This window comes from Orcinus orca, chromosome X (genome assembly GCF_937001465.1).
Source record: "Orcinus orca chromosome X, mOrcOrc1.1, whole genome shotgun sequence".
Lineage (NCBI taxonomy): Eukaryota > Metazoa > Chordata > Mammalia > Artiodactyla > Delphinidae > Orcinus > Orcinus orca.
Genome location: NC_064580.1, coordinates 64,928,894 through 64,950,293, shown reverse-complemented (window position 1 = coordinate 64,950,293; position 21,400 = coordinate 64,928,894). Strand labels below are relative to the sequence as shown.

Genomic DNA, 21,400 nt, shown 5'->3' with positions numbered 1-21,400 from the left:
AGACCTTGCAAATGGATTACTAATGGCTATATTAAAAACAGCTAATTTTTTTCTCGTTGCTGTCAGGTGTTTTATTAAGTACTATAAGTTAATCCTCAGTTATTCTGAGGTTTATTATTACCACCCTGTTTTATAAATGATGTGACTGAGATACTGGCATTTGGTAATTTGCCCAAGGTCACATAATGAGTGGCAGAGTATTTCCAAGTCTGATCTCTGATTCCAGAGCTTATTTTCGTTGTGCTTTTAATCCTGCTGCCATAATATGGACCCTAATTTGTTTTTTAAAATATTTATCTCAAGTCCTAGAGTAGTTACTTATGAGGTATGATTTCTTAGAATAAACATTGGTTTTGGGTAGTTTGCCAAGGAAAACTCAAAGGGCAAGTCTGAGAAGGATGAAAGATCATATATTGTAAATTCTGTAAATCACTTTGGGCATTACTAAATACACATTAGCGCTATGTGTAGCAAGGTGTTTCACTTCCAAAAATTTGGAAGGAGGCTGGAATGTGTTGTAGAAATCTTTAATGTTAATGGTCATCTCAGCCTCATTAAATGTGCTCTTGGCCCCAGTTATGACTTGATTTGAAATATGAAATGACTAGAAAAAAATTGTAGCTTTTTTTCTTAGTATGCTAGCCAGTTTTATTGGCATCCAAGTTAATGCCCTTGAAAGTTGCCTTGGGCAACATAGGCATTCCAAGAATGTCGTGCTTGCTCAGAAGATACTTGGAACTTGTGAGCAACTGAGAGAAGCAGCCCTCTTCAGTTTGTTCATGTTGTCATCCTTGAGATGAGTCTTGACTGTTTCAAAGAATTATCTTTTTCTCAGTGGATGGAGATTGCCACCCTTAAGCATATTCAGAAAAATACTGTGTTCTGAAAGCAATCACAAACAAGGCAGTTCAAGTAATAGATTTAGGATAAGTAAATGGCTGCCTAGGTGAGTGCTTTGATTATCACGCCTCATTCAACATTTAAACACAGGGAGAAATAGAATCCCTACTCACAAGGAGCAGGCGTTCAGTGGGGAGACAAGTAAAGTATTACAAAAACCTTAAAAGATACACATAGCATAATTATCCATCCCCATGCAAATGATATTTGAGGGGAGCAGTGAGGAGTAACAGAGTGAACAAGGGCTCATCTGAATTTAGAGTTTGTTTCCTCAGCTAATAGGTAAATATGTATTGTGCTTGCACTATGTACTAGGCATTGTGGTGGTCCGAGGTTTCTCTTCCCCTTGTTTTTGGCAGGATGGGGACCCGAAGCCTCTGAAAATATTGCTGAATTTCTCAGTGGACAGTGTTGCTGACTGTGATGTACCTACTTTTAAAAAAATTCAGTTTCCCCTATCTGTACCAGATGTTCTAGAATAGTGCTGTCCAGTGGGAATATAATGCAAGTCACGTGTAATTTAAAAATCTCTAGCAGCTACATTACAAAAGGAATAAAGATAAGAGTTGCAATTAATTTTAATATGTTTATTTAACCCAATAAAGTAAAACTCTTTTAACATGTGATCAATATAAAAATTATTAGAGATATTTACATTGTTTTTCATATTGAGTCTTCAAAATCTGCTATTTTACACGTATACTATGTCTCATTTTGGACACCAAATGCTCAGCAACAAGTGGCTAGTGGCTACCATATTGAACAGTACAGTTCTAGAACAGTATGGGAGAGAGTGATTAAAGTGGGTAGGATGCAAATGGTGATATGTTTTAAAAGTTCACCTGTAGATATGCACACCCTATCTGCTCACACTACCCTAGAACTAAATAGGCATCACGCTTTTACTTGCATGTCAAAGCTGTGGCTTAGAGTGTCTATCCAAGCTTACAAAACTACCATCTTTCTCCTCCCCTTTAGAGGTTAAAAGAATACACTCCCTACCAAAGCTTGAAGTCTAACCATTAACAATAGCAAAAGACCTTACTTAGCTGGTTGAGGGCTTTTATGATTAAGGTTAGGGAAGCCCATCACAGCTCCAGCATTATTTAGCAGCTAATAAATAGCAATTGTTACATTTACTTATTGCAGGAACCAGCACCCAAAGTTTAATGTGGATTCTCTTAGTTATGTTAAAATAATACAAATAATTTTCAAGCAGTCGCTCTATAATCTGAAAGCTGCGTTTGAATACTCCTGGCATAGGTTAGAAACTGCTAACCTGGATTTACAATCTGTTTCTACTTTGTGGTGATAATATATATGCTTAAATGAGTTTCTTGGAATGGAAGGGGGAAGTTAACATGAGAACAGAGGCTACCAGATCAAACTTCAGCCTCAGTGAAAGTATTTCCCTACACCAAGTCTCTCTGATGCCATTGCTGAAAGTTTGTTTTGTTTGGCAACATGAAGTGAAATATTAACTCCTGTGAAGAAAGAGCTTTTGGAGTTGAGGTTTTAAAAACTGATTCATTTGGCTTGGCTTTACTTACATTTTCTGTGTGAATATAATGTAATATTTTCTGTGGCCTTTTTATTTAAGAATCTGAAAACCCACTTAGTAATACAGGATGGATGTTGGTTTCTAGCATGGGTGACAAACCTATCTCTAGCACGTGAGTCAGACTGCTTACTTGGAAGAAGCCAGAGGAGCACATCACCCAGCTTCTTTCAGAATCTTCGGTGTAGCCCCTCTAGATTAAAGGTGAAAATTACGGAAGAGTCATTCTGGTCATTCTGTTTTGTCTTGGCCCTGCCCTTTCCTGGGAGAAGGAAAAGAATGGAACAGTGTCTGAGGCTCTGTTAACACGAAGGTACAGGATTGTTCCTAAGGAGAGCCCAACTTGGCAACTAAGCCCAAATTCTGCCCTATTGCTCAAATTAAAAAGAACACTTCCCTAATAATTAATACTATCTTCTCTGGCATCCAAGGTAATCCCTTTTCTCCACATGTGGGGACCAGTAACATCTACATTTTTAAATAGGAAAATCATTCAGCCTAAATCTACTAAATAGAAATATATTCCAAACTTCATTTTAGTGATGTTATCTAACAGCCCTTGTACAAATATGGGTACTGACTGGGCCCTTTCTCCGTTATTTATTTTTTTAAGTCTGAAGTCAAAATCACTTGGAAAAAAAAAAGCTGGAGAAGCCATTCTTCTTTTTTTTTTACCATCTTTATTGGAGTATAATTACTTTACAATGGCGTGTTAGTTTCTGCTGTATAACAAAGTGAATCAGTTATACATATGTCCCCATATCTCTTCCCTCTTGCATCTCCCTCCCACCCTCCCTATCCCACCCCTCTAGGTGGGCACAAAGCACAGAGCTGATCTGCCTGTGCTATGCAGCTGCTTCCCACTAGCTATCTATTTTATATTTGGTAGTGTATATATGTCCATGCCACTCTCTCACTTCGTCCCAACTTACCCTTCCCCCTCCCCGTGTCCTCAAGTCCATTCTCTATGTCTGTGTCTTTATTCCTGTCCTGCCCCTAGGTTCTTCACAACCATTTTTTTTTATGATTCCATATATATGTGTTAGCATACGGTATTTGTTTTTCTTTTTCTGACTTACTTCACTCTGTATGACAGATTCTAGGTCCATCCACCTCACTACAAATAGCTCAATTTCGTTTTTTTTTCTGGCTGAGTAATATTCCATTGTATATATGTGCCACATCTTCTTTATCCATTCATCTATCAACAGACACTTAGGTTGCTTCCAGGTCCTTGCTATTGTAAATAGAGCTGCAATGAACATTGTGGTACATGTCTCTTTTTGAAGTATGGTTTTCTCAGGGTGTATGCCCAGTAGTGGGATTGCTGGGTCGTATGGTAGTTCTATTTGTAGTTTTTTAAGGAACCTCCAAACTGTTCTCCATAGTGACTGTATCAATTTACATTTCCACCAACAGTGCAAGAGGGTTCCCTTTTCTCCACACCCTCTCCAGCATGTATTGTTTGTAGATTTTTTGATGATGGCCATTCTGACCGGTGTGAGGTGATACGACATTGTATCACATTGTTTTAATTTGCATCTCTCTAATGATTAATGATGTTGAGCATCCTTTCATGTGTTTGTTGGCAATCTTCTTTGGAGAAATGTCTATTTAGGTCTTCTGCCCATTTTTGGATTGAGTTGTTTGTTTTTTTTGATATTGAGCTTCATGAGCTGCTTGTGTATTTTGGAGATTAATCCTTTGTCAGTTACTTCATTTGCAAATATTTTCTCCCATTCTGAGGGTTGTCTTTCCGTCTTGTTTATGGTTTCCTTTGCTGTGCAAAAGCTTTGAAGTTTCATTCGGTCCCATTTGTTTATTTTTGTTTTTATTTCCATTTCTCTAGGGGGTGGGTCAGAAAGGATCTTGCTGTGATTTATGTCATAGAGTGTTCTGCCTATGTTTTCCTCTAAGAGTTTGATAGTTTCTGGCCTTACATTTAGGTCTTTAATCCATTTTGAGCTTATTTTTGTGTATGGTGTTAGGGAGTGTTCTAATTTCATTCTTTTACATGTAGCTGTCCAGTTTTCCCAGCACCACTTACTGAAGAGCCTGTCATTTGCAGAAGCCATTCTTGTTCTTTCCCCCACCCCACTCCAAAGTGTTCCCTTCAGTTCACGCTATTGGTGCATTTGATTTTGAATTCCTTATAAGTTAACTGTCCAGCATATATTAACTATGCCTGGCTTAGGCCTTACTTTCTCTTTAAAATGCCCGTTTATAAATCAGCCTAGAAACTCGAGTGGGCAAGATTCCTAACCCTGACATCTTTGTGGATGACTGAAATATCTACTTACAACTGTTTCAGAGAGGTACTGTGGGACCCAGTTGAAAGCACGCTGTGATTTACAGCATCCACCCTCCAATCACCAGTATTGTATACACACTTTGATTGCACTGAAAGGTTAATGTGAACTGTCAGCATGGCCCTGAAAGGAAAAGGGAAGGAGAGATGGCTATGGATTGATGAATAGACCAATAGGTGTCTTGAATATCTATCTGTTTATGGGTCACTGGACTAGGCTTTTTTTTCCCCACGTTTTTCTTCTTATTTGATACTCATAACAACTGGGGGGCAATTGGATATTTGAATTTTATCCCTGAAATAAAATCAGAAGTTAAATGATATGCTCCAGGTCCCACTGCTAGTACTGGTCATCAAAATATTTTTTCATTGGAATATATGTCCCAAGTACCATTCCATGTGTAGAGGATACAATGGTGAACAAGACAAAGGCCCTTGCCTTCATGGAGCTTACATTCTAGTAGGGAGAGGCAGATACATTTGTAAATATAAATGAAGATGGTGACCAAATGCTGGGAAAAAAAATAAAATGGTGTGATGTGATTGTGACTGAGATGGAATAGGGTGGTTATAGAAGACCTTTCTGAGGAGGTGACACAAGCTGAGAACTGAATGAAGAGGAAGCAGAACATTCCAGTCCCAGAAAATGAGCTCTGCTTATTATTTAGAGGGAGGAAAAGGAGCAATGTTGGAGGGGGGAAGCTGTAAGAGATAAGTAAGGGCCAGTTCATGAGGGTTTTATAGTCCAGGGAAGGGAGATAGGATTTTATTCCGAGATGAGAAGCTGTTGGGGTCTTGATCATGGGAGTGAAGTGCTGACTTTAACTCCTAAGTGGCAAAATCAAAGACAGATATGACTCTAGGGTGGCTGCTGCAAGTTCCATGATACCAGAGAAGACTCTCTCTTCCCTGCCCCTCTCCTTCCAAGTGTAAGTGCTGGGAAGCTGAGTCCACAGTACCCTGGAGATGGCTCTGCAGTGCTCTAATCTTTTCACTTATCTTTTCTTGTTTTCCTAACAATTTGGCTCTTTGTGTTATTTTATTCTAATCTGATTCGAATGACCCTTTTCTGCCATCACTGAGAAATCCTCAGGTAATGGAACCCAGTGTCACAAATGAAGTGGAACAAGCTCTTCTCACTGAAAACTGTGCCAGCATTGCTCTGTTTTTCGTTGCTAATACCTGTAGGGGGCAGTGTTGTCCATAAAATGAACCAAAGAGACAACCGGGTTAATTTTTTCAAGAGCTGACTGTTCAGATCCTTTTCATTGGATGCCTCTTGGTGACTTCTTTACTTGTCAGTGATTTTACTGATGTGTAGGCTAAATTCAGCAAACTCAGATGAATCTAGGAAAGTTAACATACATTTATGGATTAGCTATTATTTCCTGGCATTTTATGAGTGACAGTCACCCAGTTCAGCTGCCTGCATCTAGGCAGGTCTACATTCAAACCATCCCAAGAGCTGAAAAACTGGAGACTCTGGATTGAAAGAATCCATTTATTGATTGGATATAGGGCCCTAACCTAACCATGGGAAAAGGAGTCCCAACCTCAGTGTCCAAGTTACTAGTTCATCTTCTGGGTTTCAGATATAGAAGCAAAGGGCCAAAGGAAATAGGGTCAAAGGAAAGGCAGTTCTGGGCTACCGCATGGGAATCGGGCCAAGCTACATGGAAACTGGCTCCTTTTCTGCTTGTTATGGTGGCATACATTGCTTCCCTAGTCTAGTAGGTCCTACTACCTCATCTCTCTGCCATGCCACCACTAACTGTTGTGATGGGTCTAATGGTGACTTCGTAGCCACAATCCCCCTGGACCCAGCCAAGTCCAGAGATGTTCAGGGCTGTAGGTGAGTGCACATGGAGCCTGGCTCATTTGCAGAAGTATCTCCTCAGGCTAAGCAACAAGTTTTGGGAAAAGGCCCTAGTTCAATTGCTGATTCTAACCTTGCCCTAAGATGATGAGACAAAGTGTCCTGCAAATAGCATATTTGACGTGGACCCTAGTCCTGTGCAAGAAAGACACTTGCCTAGGAAGATTACCTCCTCACAGCTTTTCCCCCACTGAAACTTCCCTCTGTCTTTGTTCCTTCAGAAGAATCTATTCACCTGGAGATCCACCTGAATAGTTAGAATTGTGTCTGGATAAGGACACACAGCCCTAGGAACTTTAAGAGGCAGTATAAGGATAAATATATTCATGCATAAAAACAGGCAATATAAGCGTTCAGGATCTTACCAGTAATGAGCAGCAACGATCCTATTGAGCAAATGGCCCATGGGAGAGGTGATTTGGGGACCTAAAGGTGCAGTGAAAAGACTACAGGTTTAAGAGCCAGTTAGATTCATATGCGTCTTACAAGCTGTGTGGTTTTAGATGACACATCTTCTCTGAGTCTCAATTTTCCTTTCTGCAAAGCGGGACTAATGATGCCTACTTTGTTGGGAAGCTTAGCGATCACGTAGGGAAATTCCCTAGCACTTTATTGGGAGGGACATTCTATTGAGATATTAATAAGATAGGAAAGTAGCATTTCCTAGCGTGGGAGAGGTGGCTGAGCCAACCTCCAATGGCTGTGAAATCTGTACATCTAATTTTTAAAATTAATAAATTTTGAGCTGTGTTGGGTCTTTGTTGCTGCATGCAGGCTTTCTCTAGTTGCGGCAAGCGGGGGCTACTCTTCGTTGCGCTATGCGGGCTTCTCATTGCGGTGGCTTCTCTTGTTGCAGAGCACGGGCTCTAGGTGCGCGGGCTTCAGTAGTTGTGGCACGCGGGCTCAGTAGTTGTGGCTTGCAGGCTCTAGAGTGCAGGCTCAGTAGTTGTGACACACAGGCTTAGTTGCTCTGCGGCATATGAGATCTTCCCGGACCAGGGCTCGAACCCGTGTCCCCTGCATTGGCAGGCAGATTCTTAACCACTGCACCACCAGGGAAGTCCCTGTACGTCTAATTTTGAGATGTTTAAAAAGCATTGAGCTTGTGGTCTGGGAAACCAGCTTCAGTAAAGAGGAATGCATCTTCCCAATGTTCTTTGGATACTCAAAGAGGTCTACTAGGTGTATGAAGGAGACAGGCAGGGTACAGACACAGTTTTTCTAGAATAAGATGGGACCTGTCCATTATGAGACAGCAAGAAAAAAAAAACCCAAAAAGCCCATGTAATAGGCACCTGCTTTACCAGGTAAACTAGGATTACACCTAATTGCCTGTGAAGCAACAAATCAATGGCTAAAGATTTGTTGCTATGGCAACTTTTTTTTTTTTTTTTTTTTTTTTTTTTTTTTTTTTTGCTTATTCAGCATCTAGCCGCTATTTAGAGGCTACAGCAGGGCCTGGATAGGCAAGTAACTAGATATACCAGGTGCAAAACAAATGAAAAAAAACCCCACAATCTAGAAAACAACCCTCCAGGGAATTCCCTGGTGGTCCAGTGGTTAAGACTCTGCACTTTCATTGCCATGGGCGTGGGTTCAATCCCTGGTCAGGGAACCAAGATTCTGCAAGTCGTGCAGAGCAGCCAAAACAAAAACAAAAACAAAACAAGAAAAACCCCAAAATCTGCTGGTAAAATAGGATAAGTGGCAAAACTTGCATGCTTCTTTTAAAACTTGCATGTGGCTCAACAAAGATTCCACATATGCTGAGTGACGCTTAAAAAAGAAATCTTTGCTACAGTTGAAAAAGTTTGAAAAAGAAAAGAAATGTGGAAAGTGTGAATTGCTAAGAGCCCAGCAAAAGCTTTTGTCAGAAACCAGTGACTCCCAAAATCTTACCTAGAATTTCTTCTGTTTCCCCTCTCCTATAATTTAGGGGTCCTCTTCACTAGGAGCAGCAGCCCTCAGGTATATTTTAGCAACATTTTAGACACTGTATTTAGCAGCTTTATGTTTGTAATCAGCATGCCCAGGTCTGAGATGAACTGCGATTTTCCTTTGTTCTTCTAAAAGGAGTGAAGGTACTTCTAGGTCAGAGACAACCAGCAAAAAAACAAAAACAGGGCTTCCCTGGTGGCACAGTGGTTGAGAGTCCACCTGCCGATGCAGGGGACGCGGGTTCGTACCTCGGTCTGGGAGGATCCCGCATGCTGTGGAGCGGCTGGGCCCGTGAGCCATGGCTGCTGGGCCTGTGCATCCGGAGCCTGTGCTCCGCAACGGGAGGGGCCACAGCAGTGAGAGACCCGTGTACCGCAAAAAGAAAAACAAAAAAACAAAAAAAACCAAAAATACAAAAACAAACAAAACAAAACAAAAACAAAAAAATGCTGAAACAATTCATCCAGAGGGAACCCCTCCTCTCATTACCGCCCCATCACACAAAGCCCTGCTACTTTTCCTCAACGTGCTTGGGAACAGTTCAAGGCTTCAACCATCAGAGATCATAGTTCAAAGAAAAAAGCACTGTTAGACCCTTTGTTCTTCTCTAGTTAACACTGTTTGACTTTACTAACCCCCGTGGTATTTTTCCTTTATGTAAGAATTGTTTATCTTATTACAGAAGAAATTTCCCCATGGTTTTAACTATTCTCCATACCCTGATGACTCATCAACCTATATCTCTAAGGTCTGATCTCTCCTTAGAAATTTAGACATTCTTTCCCCCTCCCCCCACCCCAGTTGTTTGTGGGGCATCTCAATCTGAATATTTTATAGGCACTTGTTTTACGTGGAATATCCTCCTTTATTTCTTTAGGTGGTACCATATAGTGATCAACAGTGGATTTGAACTACTAGGCCCAGTTAATGAGTGGGCCATTTCTCAACAGAGGAGATCGTAAAATAGGCAAGAAGCTTCTAAGAAATCTTGAACATGACTAAGCCGGATCCTAAGGCTTAGTGTGAAGAGTTAGGAGTAAGGGTTAAAAAATCCACCTTAGCAATAAATATTTAAGTATATGGCTGCTAAAAAAGGTTAAGCCATCTAGAGGGGGGAAAGCCAGTAAGGAGGAACACTCTTAAGGGAAATCTGACCCGCAAGAAAAACTAGAACTTTGATATAAGAGAATGCAATGGAACTGTGGGCGTTGGAAGTCAACGTTGGAAAGTACACTGGTGAAAGTTGAGTTTTGAGAGTCCCAAAGAAAGATAGATCTCAGGACAGTAATAAAGGTTGCAAGGTCTCACTGCTGCACCAACTAATTGTGAAACATTGGGCAGTCACCCGCCCTTTTGGCATCTTAGTTTCCCTATTTGTAAAACAAGGGATTTGGATAAGTTTTTTCCAGCTAACTCAAGTTTTAAATTTTTTACTTTTGAAATAATTATAAATTCACAGGAAATTGGAAAGATAGTAGAGAGAGGTAATATATGCCCTTCACCCAGTTTCCCTCATTAACTGCATCTTAGGTAACTGTAGCACAAAACCAGGTATCAGAACCAGGAAATTGATACTGGTACAATGTACATGTGTAATTTTAAGCCATTTTATCACATATGTAGATTCATATAACCAACACAACTATCAAGATATAGAACAATTCTATCACCCCAAAGATCTCCCTTGTACTACCAATTTATATTCAGAATCACACCTGCTTCCCACCACCACCTTTAAACCCCTGGCAATCACTAATCGCTTTTCCATCTCTATAATTTTGTCATTCCAAGAATGTTATATAAATGGAATCATACAGCATGTGACCTTTTAATTGGCTTTTTGTCATTCACCATAATACCCTTGAGATCCATCCAAGTTGTTGCATGTATCAGTAATTTGTTCCTTTTTATTACTGAGTAGTATTTCATTGTGTAGATGTACTACCCTTTAAATACTCATCTATTTTAGGACATTTTGGTTGTGTCCAGATTTTGGCTATTACAAATAATACTATGAACAATTGTGTAGAGGTTTTATGTGGACCTTTATAAGTTGTATGTAGAAACTTTATAAGTTTTCATTTCTCAGGAGTGCAATTGCTGAGTCTCATGGTAAATGTATAATTAGCTTTTTAAGAAAGTGCCAACTTATTTTCTAGAGTGGCTGTAACATTTTACATTCCCACAGCAATATGAGAGATTCAGTTTCTCCACATCCCAGCCAGCATTTGGTATTGTCATCATTTATTATTTTAGCTGTTCTAATAAATATATAATGGTATCTCATCATAATCTTAGTTTGTATTTCCCTAATGCAAGAAATGTTAAACATCTTTTCATGTGACTATTTACCAAACATATATCCACTTTGGTAAAATGTCTCTTCATATCTTTTGCCTATTTCCTAACAGAATTGTTTGTGGGGTTTTTTTTCTGTTGAGTTTTATTTATATATTCTGGATATGAGTCTTTGTTAGCTACGCAGTTTGTAAATATTTTCTCCCAGTGTGTAGCTTGTCTTTTCATCCTCTTAACAGAATCTTCTGCAGAGCAAGATTTTACTTTTCATGAAGTCCAATTTATCAATTTTTTTTCCTATGGATTGTACTCTCCTTTTTTTCTTTGTACCTGATATTTGTTTTTTTTGGTTTTTTAAAAACATTTTTATTGGAGTATAATTGCTGTACAATGGTGTGTTAGTTTCTGCTTTATAACAAAGTGAATCAGTTATACATATACATATATCCCCATATCTCTTCCCTCTTGCGTCTCCTTCCCTCCCACCCTCCCTATCCCACCCTTTTAGCTGGTCACAAAGCACCGAGATGATCTCCCTGTGCTATGCGGCTGCTTCCCACTAGCTATCTATTTTACATTTGGTAGTGTATATATGTACAGATATACACTACGACTCTCACTTTGTCCCAGCTTACACTTCCCCCTCCCCGTGTCCTCAAGTCCATTCTCTAGTAGGTCTGCATCTTTATTCCCGTCTTGCCCCTAGGTTCTTCTGACCTTTTTTTTTCTTTTTTTCTTTTAGATTCCATATATATGTGTTAGCATACGGTATTTGTTTTTCTCTTTCTGACTTACTTCACGATGTATGACAGACTCTAGGTCCATCCACCTCACTACAAATAACTCAGTTTCATTCATTTTTATGGCTGAGTAATATTCCATTGTATATATGTGCCACATCTTCTTTATCCATTCATCTGTTGATAGAAACTTAGGTTGCTTCCATGTCCTGGCTATTGTAAATAGAGCTGCAATTAACATTTTGGTACATGACTCTTTTTGAATTACGGTTTTCTCAGGGTATATGCTCAGTAGGGGGATTGCTGAGTTGTATGGTAATGCTTTTGCACAGCAAAGGAAACCATAAACAAGATGAAAAGACAACCCTCGGAATGGATTGTACTTTTGATGTCATGTCTAAAACACTCCTCTCCAAGCCCTAGGTCCTGAAGATTTTCTCCTATGTTTTCTTCTAAAAGTGTTATAGTTTTGCATTTTACATTTAAATCTATGATCCATTTTGAGTTTATGTTTGTATAAGGCATGATATTTAGTAGGTTGAGATTCTTTTTGCCTATGGATATCCAATTGCTCTGGCATCATTTGTTAAAAAGGTTATAAATTTCTTTTGTACCTTTGTCAAAAATCAGTTGATCATACTTGTGTGGGGCTATGTCAAGGTTTTCTATTCTGTTGCATTGCTTTATTGGGTTGGCCAAAAATTTCGTTCTTTTATTCCCATAAGATCTTATCTGAACAAACTTTTTGGCCAACCCAATATATATCTAGCCCTCTACCAATACCACACAGTCATGATTACTATAGCTATATAATGTCTTGAAATCAGATGGAGTGATTCTTCTCACTTTATTATTGCTTTTCAAAGAAGTTATTCTATTCCTTTATCTTTCCATATAAATTTTAGAATAATCTTGTCCATTTTTACAAAAAAAATCTTGCTAGGATTTTGAAAGGAATTGAGTTAAAACTATCAGTTTGGGGAAAATTGACATCTTTACTATGTTGAGTCTTCCAATCCATGAACAGAGTATGCCTTTTGATTTATTTAGCTCTTCTTTGACTTCTTTCATTAGCATTTTGAAATTTTTAGCATACAGATTCAGCACATGTTTTGTTAAGTGTATACCTAAGTATTTCATTTTCTCTCTAATGATTGTAAATATTACTGTGCTTTCAACTTCAGTGTCTGCATGTTCATTGATAGTATATAGAAATGTGATTGATTTTTGTATGTTGATCTTGTCTACTGTGATGTTGCTAAACTTATTAGTTCTGTAAGGTTTTTGTAGATTCCTTGGGATTTTCTATATAGACAATCCTGTTATCTGCAAATACAGTTTTATTTCTTCCTTTCCAATCTGTATACATTTTATGTATTTTTCCTTGTCTTATTGCAGTGGCTAGAATTTCCAGTACTATGTTAAATAACAGTGGTGAGAACGGGCATCTTTGTCTTGTTCCTGGTATTAGCAGGAAAGGATAGAATATTTCCTAATAAGTATGATGTTGGCTGTAGATGCTCTTCATCAAATTGAAGTAGTTTCCTTCCATTCTCAACTTTCTGAGAGCTTGTAATCATAAATTAGTGTTGTATTTTGTCAAATGCTTTTTCTGCACCAATTGATAGTATCATATGATTTTTCATCTTTAATTTATTGATATGGTACATTATATTGATTGAATTTCAAATATGGAAACAGCATTATATACATGGAATAAATCCCATTTAGGCATGGTGCACAATTCTTTATATTATTGGATTTGGCTTGATAATATTTTGTGGAGGAATTTTGCATCTATATTCATAAGGGATATTGGTGTATAGTTTTCATTTTTTTGTATTGTCTGGTTTTAATATCAAGGTAATGCTGTCCTCATAAAATCAGTTGGGAAGTTTTTTTTTTAATTTTTATTTATTTATTTATTTATTTTGGCTGCATTGGGTCTTCATTGCTGCATGCGGGATTTCTAGTTGCAGCGAGCAGGGGCTACTCTTCGTTGTGGTGCGCAGGCTTCTCATTAGGTGGCTTCTCTTTTGGCAGAGCATGGGCCCTAGTTGCGTGGGCTTCAGTAGTTGTGGCTTGTGGGCTCTAGAGTGCAGGCTCAGTAGTTGTGGTGCACGGGCTTAGTTTCTCCACGGCATGCGGCACCTTCCTGGCCCAGGGCTCGAACCCTTGTCCCCTGCATTGGCAGGCGGATTCTTAACCACTGTGCCGCCAGGGAAGCCCGGGAAGTGTTTTTTTGTCTTAAGTTTTCTAGAATAGAATGTGTAAAATTGCTGTTAATTCTTCTTCGGATGTTTGGTAAAATTTTCCAATGAATCCATATAGGCTTTTCTTTTAGAGGAGATTTTAAATTACAAATTCTATTTCTTTAATGGTTATAGGATTATTCAGGTAATCTATTTCCTTTTGGTTGAGTTCTTGTGGGGTTTGAGGAGTTTGTCCAATTTTCTAGTTATTGAAGTTTTAAGTGAAAAGTTGTTCATAGTATTCTCTTATTATCTTTTTAATAGCTACAGGATCTGTAATATAATCCTGTTTCATTTCAGATATTGGTGATTTGGATCTTCTCTCTGTATTCACTCTTACTAGAGGTTTATAAATATTATTGATTTTTTTCAAAGAGCTAAATTTTGTTTTATTGATTTCCTCTATTGCTTTCCTATTTTCAATTTTATTGATTTCTGCCTTTTATTTCCTTCCTTCTTCTTGCTTTGAGTTTATTTTGCACTTCTTTTTCTAGTTTCTTGAGGTAGGAACTTAGATTATTGATTTGAAACCATTCCTAATTTATACAATAAGCAATCAGTGCTATAAACTTCCCTCTCAGTACTGCTTTAGCTCTGTCCCATGTATTGTGATATGTTGTATTTTAATTTTCATTCAGTTGTCTATATTTTTAAAAATTTCCTTTGAGAGTTCCTCTTTGATCTATGCATTGTTAAGAAGTATATTGCTTAATATCTACTTGTTTAGAGATTTTCCTGTTGTCTTTCTGATTTTGATTTCTACTTTGATTCCGTTATTCTGAGAAAACAGATTATGTATGATTTCAATTATTTTAAATTTGTTGAAGTTGGTTTTAGGCTCGGGATATGGTCTATTTTGGTATATGTTGCATGGGTGCTTGAAAAGAATGTATATTCTGCTGTTGTGAGGCAGAGTGCTTCTTTTTTAAAATTAAATACATTGTTTATTTAGTTATCTATTTTTTACATATTAGTGTATATATGTCAATCCCAGTCTCCCAATTCATCCCACCACCCCCTCCCCTGCTTCCCCACTTGGTGTCCATATGTTTGTTCTCTACATCTGTGTCTCTATTTCAGGCAGAATGCTTCTTAAATTTGGTTAGATCTCCCTGGTTGATAGTGTTTTTAGTTCTTCTATGTCCTTACTGATTTTTCTGTCTAGTTTTTCTATCAGTTTTTGAGACACAGTGTAGGAGTTACCAACTATATTATCTATTTCCCTTTTATTTTCTCAGTTTTTGCTTCAACTGTTTTGTAACACTGTTTAGGATTGCTATATCTTTTGGTAGTCTAAGCCTTTTATCACTATGTTTTGTCTTTTTCTCTCTTGGTAATTTTATTTGCTCTGACATCTACTGGCATACCTTTTCCCATCCTTTTACTTTCAACCTACCTATCATTATATAATTGAGGTGAATTTCCTGCATACAACATATAGTTGTGTCATTTAAAAAATCCACTCTGGGGTTTTCAAGATGGTGGAGGAGTAGGAGGACATGGAGTTCATCTCTCTACACAAATGCATCTACAGATGGAACAATTCTCACAGAACACCAGCTGAACAATAGCAGAAGACCTTGGACACCGGAAAGGACAATAAAGGACCTTGCATAACCAGGTAGGACAAAAGAAAGAAGGGAGAAAGAAGAGGAGAGGAAGTGGGATGGGACGTGCACCCCTGGTGGGGGGGAACTGAAGCAGAGGAGAGGGTCCCACATCTGGGGAAACCCCTCACTGATGGGGAAATCGGTTGGGACAGAAAGGAAGCATCTGATGCTGTCAGAGGAGGGTGAAACAGCTGGTCTGTGGCAGACAGGATAGAGTGAGAGCTACACAGATGGTCCGTGCCACGGCCCTGCATGCCCCGGACTGGGACATGTGTCCACTGGTGCACATGGGGGCTGGGAGCTGGAATGTGGGGATTGGAGAGCAAAACCCAGGGGGAGGACTGCTGTTGGCTGTGAGGAGACAACTTGAGGGGACAGGAGGGAGGAAATCCACAACTGGGAATGCCTGTGGAGGAAACCCAGACTGCCATGGAAGAAAGGCGCCACTGTTGAGTGATGCGCAGAGGGTGGAGCCACCATTGCAGCCTCTCTCTCCCATGTGCTGGCCCCTGCCCCACCCCCAGCACTAGGAAAGGGCCTTGCTAGTGCTGGCCCTCATGAGCCTGCCTCCAGGCACTAGAAAATGCTCCCACTAGGGCCGAATCTCTCTCACCCATGGCTGCCAGCTTCTGTGCACCTGTCGCCACTGGGGCTTCTATGACCCAAGCAGCTGTGTCACATCCGCGGCCTGTTCTCACCAAGGCGGACCCAAGTGCTCTAGGACAGCCTTGGGAGCAGACTCCTGTGGGTGGCCCACACCCAGAGGTAGGGCTAAAACCACGGCTGAGCCCCAGGGGAGGGACAACTAAGGAAGAGGAACAAAAATCTTTCTGTCACCCACACAAGCTGCAGATTAAATCCCCGTAATTGGCTTAGTAGACCCTGAGTCTGTGGAATATCTGAATGGATGAGTGTTCCCACAAATGAAACCAGTCTAACTCTGACAGCTCTGGACTCTGGGGGCAAGAACACGTGGGAGTTGGGCCAGATCACAATCTGAGCTGTCCCCAAAGAGCCCACAGCAGGTCCAGAGACCAACCTAGAGACATTGGAGGGCCTCCTGGGGAGGTGGAGGTGGGCTGTGGCTCACAGCAGGGGCAAGGACACTGACAGCTGAGACCCCATGAAAATGTTATTATTACTATTATTTTTCTTATGTTTTGATTAGTTCTGTTGTTTGGTTTTTTAAATTATTATTTTTATTCATTTTTATATATTTTGGGGGGGTTGTTTGTTTTTTTCTTTTTAATTTTTAAAATTCTTTTTAATATATTTTTTATTTTTATATTTCTATTTTTACTTTGCTTCTTCATTGTTCTGTGTTTTTTCCTTTTTTAAAATCGTTTTTGTCTGTTTACTTTTCTTTGCTTTATTCTTCAGTTTGCATTCTGCTTTGTTTTGGTTTGTGTTTTTGTTAGTTTTGTTTTTAATTGTTTGATTTCATTTTTGGTTCTTTTGTTTGGTTGTTCTCCTGTTTTCTTTGTTTTTGATTTTGTGTGTGTGTGTTTGTTTTTCTTTGGTTTTGCTTTTACCGTTAGTCTGTTTTTTTTTATTATTGCTGTTGTTGCTGTTTGTTTTTTGGTCTTTGCTATTTTCTTGGATTTTGTTTCTCTTTTTATTTTTGTTTGTTTTCTTCCCCCACTTCTTTTCCCTTTATTGCCATGACATGCGGCTTGCAGGGGTCGAGCCTGAGCCTCCAGGGTGGGCACGCTAAGTACAGGATGCTGGACCACCAGAGAATTCCCGGCCTCGGGGAATATTAATCAGCGAGAGCTCTCCCAGAGCTCTCCATCTCAAATCCAAGACCAGCTACACCCAACTGCCTGCAGGCTCCAGTGCTGGATGCCTCATGCCAGACAACAAGCAAGACAGGAACACAAACCCACCCATTAACAGACAGGCTGCCTAAAGTTGTACTAAGCTCACAGACATCCCCAAACACACCACCTGAAATGGCCCTGCCCATCAGAGGGACAAGGTCCAGCTCCACCCACCAGAACGCAGGCACCAGTCCCTCCCACCAGGAAGCCTACACAAGCCACTGGACCAACCTCACTCACCAGGGGCAGACAAAACCAAGAGGAACTATGACCCTGCAGCCTGTGGAAAGGAGACCTCAAACACAGTAAGTTAGACAACATGAGAAGATGGAGAAATATGTTGCAAATGAAGGAGCAAGGTAAAAACTCACAAGATCAAATAAATGGAGAGGAAATAGGCAGTCTACCTAAAAAAGAATTCAGAGTAATTATAGGAAAGATAATCCAAGATCTTGGAAGTAGAATGGAGGCACTGATCGAGAAAATAGAAGAAATGTTTAACAAGGACTTGGAAGAACTAAAGAACAAACAAACAGTGATGAACAACAAAATAACTGAAATTAAAAATACTCTAGAAGGAATCAATAGCAGAATAACTGAGCCAGAAGAATGGATAAGTGACCTGGAAGATAGAATGGTGGAATTCACTGCTGTGGAGCAGAATAAAGAAAAAAGAATGAAAAGAAATGAAAATGGTCTCAGAGACCTCTGAGACAACATTAAATGCATCAACATATGAATTATAGTGGTCCCAGAAGAAGGAAAGAAAGAGAAAGGGTCTGAGAATATATCTGAAGAAATTATAGTTGAAAATTTCCCTAACATGGGAAAGGAAATAGTCAAACAAGTCCAGGAAGCACAGAGAGTCCCATACAGGATAAACCCAAGGAGAAACACAGTGAGACACATATTAATCAGACAAACAACAATTAAATACAAAGAAAAAATATTAAAAGCAGAAAGGGAAAAGCAACAAATAACATACAAGGGAATCCTCATAACATTATCAGCTGATTTTTCAGCAGAAATTCTGCAGGCCAGAAGGGAGTGGCAAAATATATTTAAAATGATGAAAGGGAAAAACCTACAACCAAGATTACTCTACCAAGCAAGGATCTCATTCAGATTCAACAGAGAAATGAAAAGCCTTAGAGACAAGCAAAAGCTAAGAGAATTCAGCACCACCAAACCAGCTTTGCCGCAAATGCTAAAGGAACTTCTCTAGGCAGGAAACACAAGAAAAGAAAGAGACCTACAAGAACAAACCCAAAACAATTAAGAAAATGGTAATAGGAACCTTAAATGTAAATAGATTAAATGTTCCAACAAAAAGACTCAGACTGGCTGAATGGATACAAAAGCAAGACCCATATATACACTGTCGACAAGAGACCCACTTCAGACCTAGGGACACATACAGACTGAAAGTGAGGGGATGGAAAAAGAGATTCCATGCAAATGGAAATCAAGAGAAAGCTGGAGTAGCAATACTCATATCAGACAAAATAGACTTTAAAATAAAGACAGTTACAAGAGACAAGGAAGGCCACTACCTAATGATCAAAGGATCAATACAAGAAGAAGAAATAACAATAGTAAATATTTATGCACCCAGTATAGGAGCACTTCAGTACTTAAGGCAAATGCCAACAGACATAAAAGGGGAAATTGACAGTAACACAATAACAGTGGGGGACTTAAATATTCCACTTACACCAATGGATAGATCATCCAGACAGAAAATTAATAAGAAAACAAAAGTCTTAAATGACACATTAGATGAGATAGACTTAATTGATATTTATAGGACATTCCATCCCAAAGCAGAAGAATACACTTTCTTCTCAGGTGCACACGGAACATTCTCCAGGATAGATCACATCTTGGGTCACAAATCAAGCCTCAGTAAATTTAAGAAAGTCGAAATTGTATTGAGCATCTTTTCCAACTACAACACTATGCGATTAGAAATCAATTACAGGGGAAAAAAACCTGTAAAAACAAAAACACATGGAAGCTAAACAGTATGCTACTAAATAACCAAGAGATCACTGAAAAAAATCAAAGAGGAAATCGAAAAATACCTAGAAACAAATGACAACGAAAACACAACCCAAAACCTATGGGATGCAGCAAACAGTTCTAAAAGGGAAGTTTATAGCAATACAATCTTACATCAAGAAACAAGAAAAATCTCAAATAAACAGCTTAACCTTACACCTAAAGCAACTAGAGAAAGAACAAACAAAACCCAAAGTTATTAGAAGGAAAGAAATCATAAAGACCAGAGCAGAAATAAATGAAATAGAGATGAAGAAAACAATTCAAAAGATCAATGACACTAAAAGTTGGTTCTCTGAGAAGATAAATAAAATTGATAAACCTTTAGCCAGACTCATCAAGAAAAAAAGGGAGAGGACTCAAATCAATAAAATTAGAAACAAAAAAGAAGAAGTTTCAACTGACACCACAGAAATACAAAGGATCATAAGAGACTCTTACAGGCAACTATATGCCAATAAAATGGACAACCTGGGAGAAATGGAGAAATTCTTAGAAAAGTACAACCTTCCAATACTGAACCAGGAATAAATAGAAAATATGAACAGACCAATCACAAGTACTGAAGTTGAAACTGTGATTAAAACTCTTCCAGCAAACAAAAGTCCAGGACCAGATGGCTTCACCAGCAGATTTTATCAAACGTTTAGAGAAGAGCTAACACCTATCCTTCTCAAGCTCTTCCAAAAAATTGCACTCCCAAACTCATTCTACAAGGCCACCATCACCCTGATAACAAAAACAGACAAAGATATTGCAAAAAAAGAAAATTACAGGCCAATTTCACTGATGAATGTAGACGCAAAAATCCTCAACATAACACTACCCAAGAGAATCCAACAACACATTAAAAGGATCATACACCATGGTCAAGTAGTATTTATCCCAGGGATGCAAGAAATTTTCAATATTTTCAAATCAATCAGTGTGATACACCACATCAACAAATTGAAGAACAAAAACCATATGATCATCTCAATAGATGCAGAAAAGGCTTTCGACAAAATTCAACACCCATTCATGATAAAAAAAAAAAAAAAAAAAAAACCTCTCCAGAAAGTGGGCATAGAGGGAACCTACCTCAACATAATAAAGGCCATATATGACAAACCCACAGCAAATATCATTCTCAATGGTGAAAAACTGAAAGCATTTCCTCTAAGATCTGGAAAAAGACAAGGGTGCCCACTCTCACCACTCTTATTCAACATAGTTTTGGAAGTCCTAGCCATGGCAATCAGAGAAAGAAAAGAAATAAAAGGAATCCAAATTGGAAAAGAAGTAAAACTGTCACTGTTTGCAGATGACATGACACTCTACATAGAAAATGCTAAAGATGCCACCAGAAAACAGCTAGAACTTATCAATGAATTTAGTCGAGTTGCAGGATACAAAATTAATGCACAGAAATCTCTTGCATTCCTATACACTAACAATGAAAGACCAGAAAGAGAAATTAAGGAAACAATCCCATTCACCATTGCAACAAAAAGAATAAGATACCTAGGAATAAATCTGCCTAAGGAGAAAAAGTCCTGTATGCAGAAAACTGTAAGACACTGATGAAGAATATCAAAAATGGCACAAACAGATGGAGAGATATACCATTTTCCTGGATTGGAAAAATCAATATTTTGAAAATGACTATACTACCCAAAGCCAGCTACAGATTCAATGCAATACCTATCAAATTACCAGTAGCATTTTTCACAGAACTAGAACAAAAAATTTTACAATTTGTATAGAAACTCAAAAGACCATGAATAGCCAAAGTGATCTTGAGAAAGAAAAATGGAGCTGGAGGAATCGGGCTCCCTGACTTCAGACTATACTACAAAGCTACAGTCATCAAACCAGTATGGTACTGGTACAAAAATAGAAATACAGATCAATGGAACAGGATAGAAAGCCCAGTGATAAACCCACTCACCTCTGGTCACCTAATCTATGACACAGGAGGCAAGAATATGCAATGGAGAAAAGACAGCCTATTTAATAAGTAGTGCTGGGAAAAGTGGACAACTACATGTAAAAGAATG

The 21,400-nt window shown here is 38.8% G+C and overlaps 1 long non-coding RNA gene across 1 annotated transcript in view; it reads right to left on the bottom strand.

Annotated features, from left to right (window-relative positions):
- LOC125963138 (uncharacterized) overlaps window positions 1-21,400 on the bottom strand; it is a 218,999-nt gene that overhangs the window by 32,834 nt on the left and 164,765 nt on the right. The window lies entirely within an intron of this gene.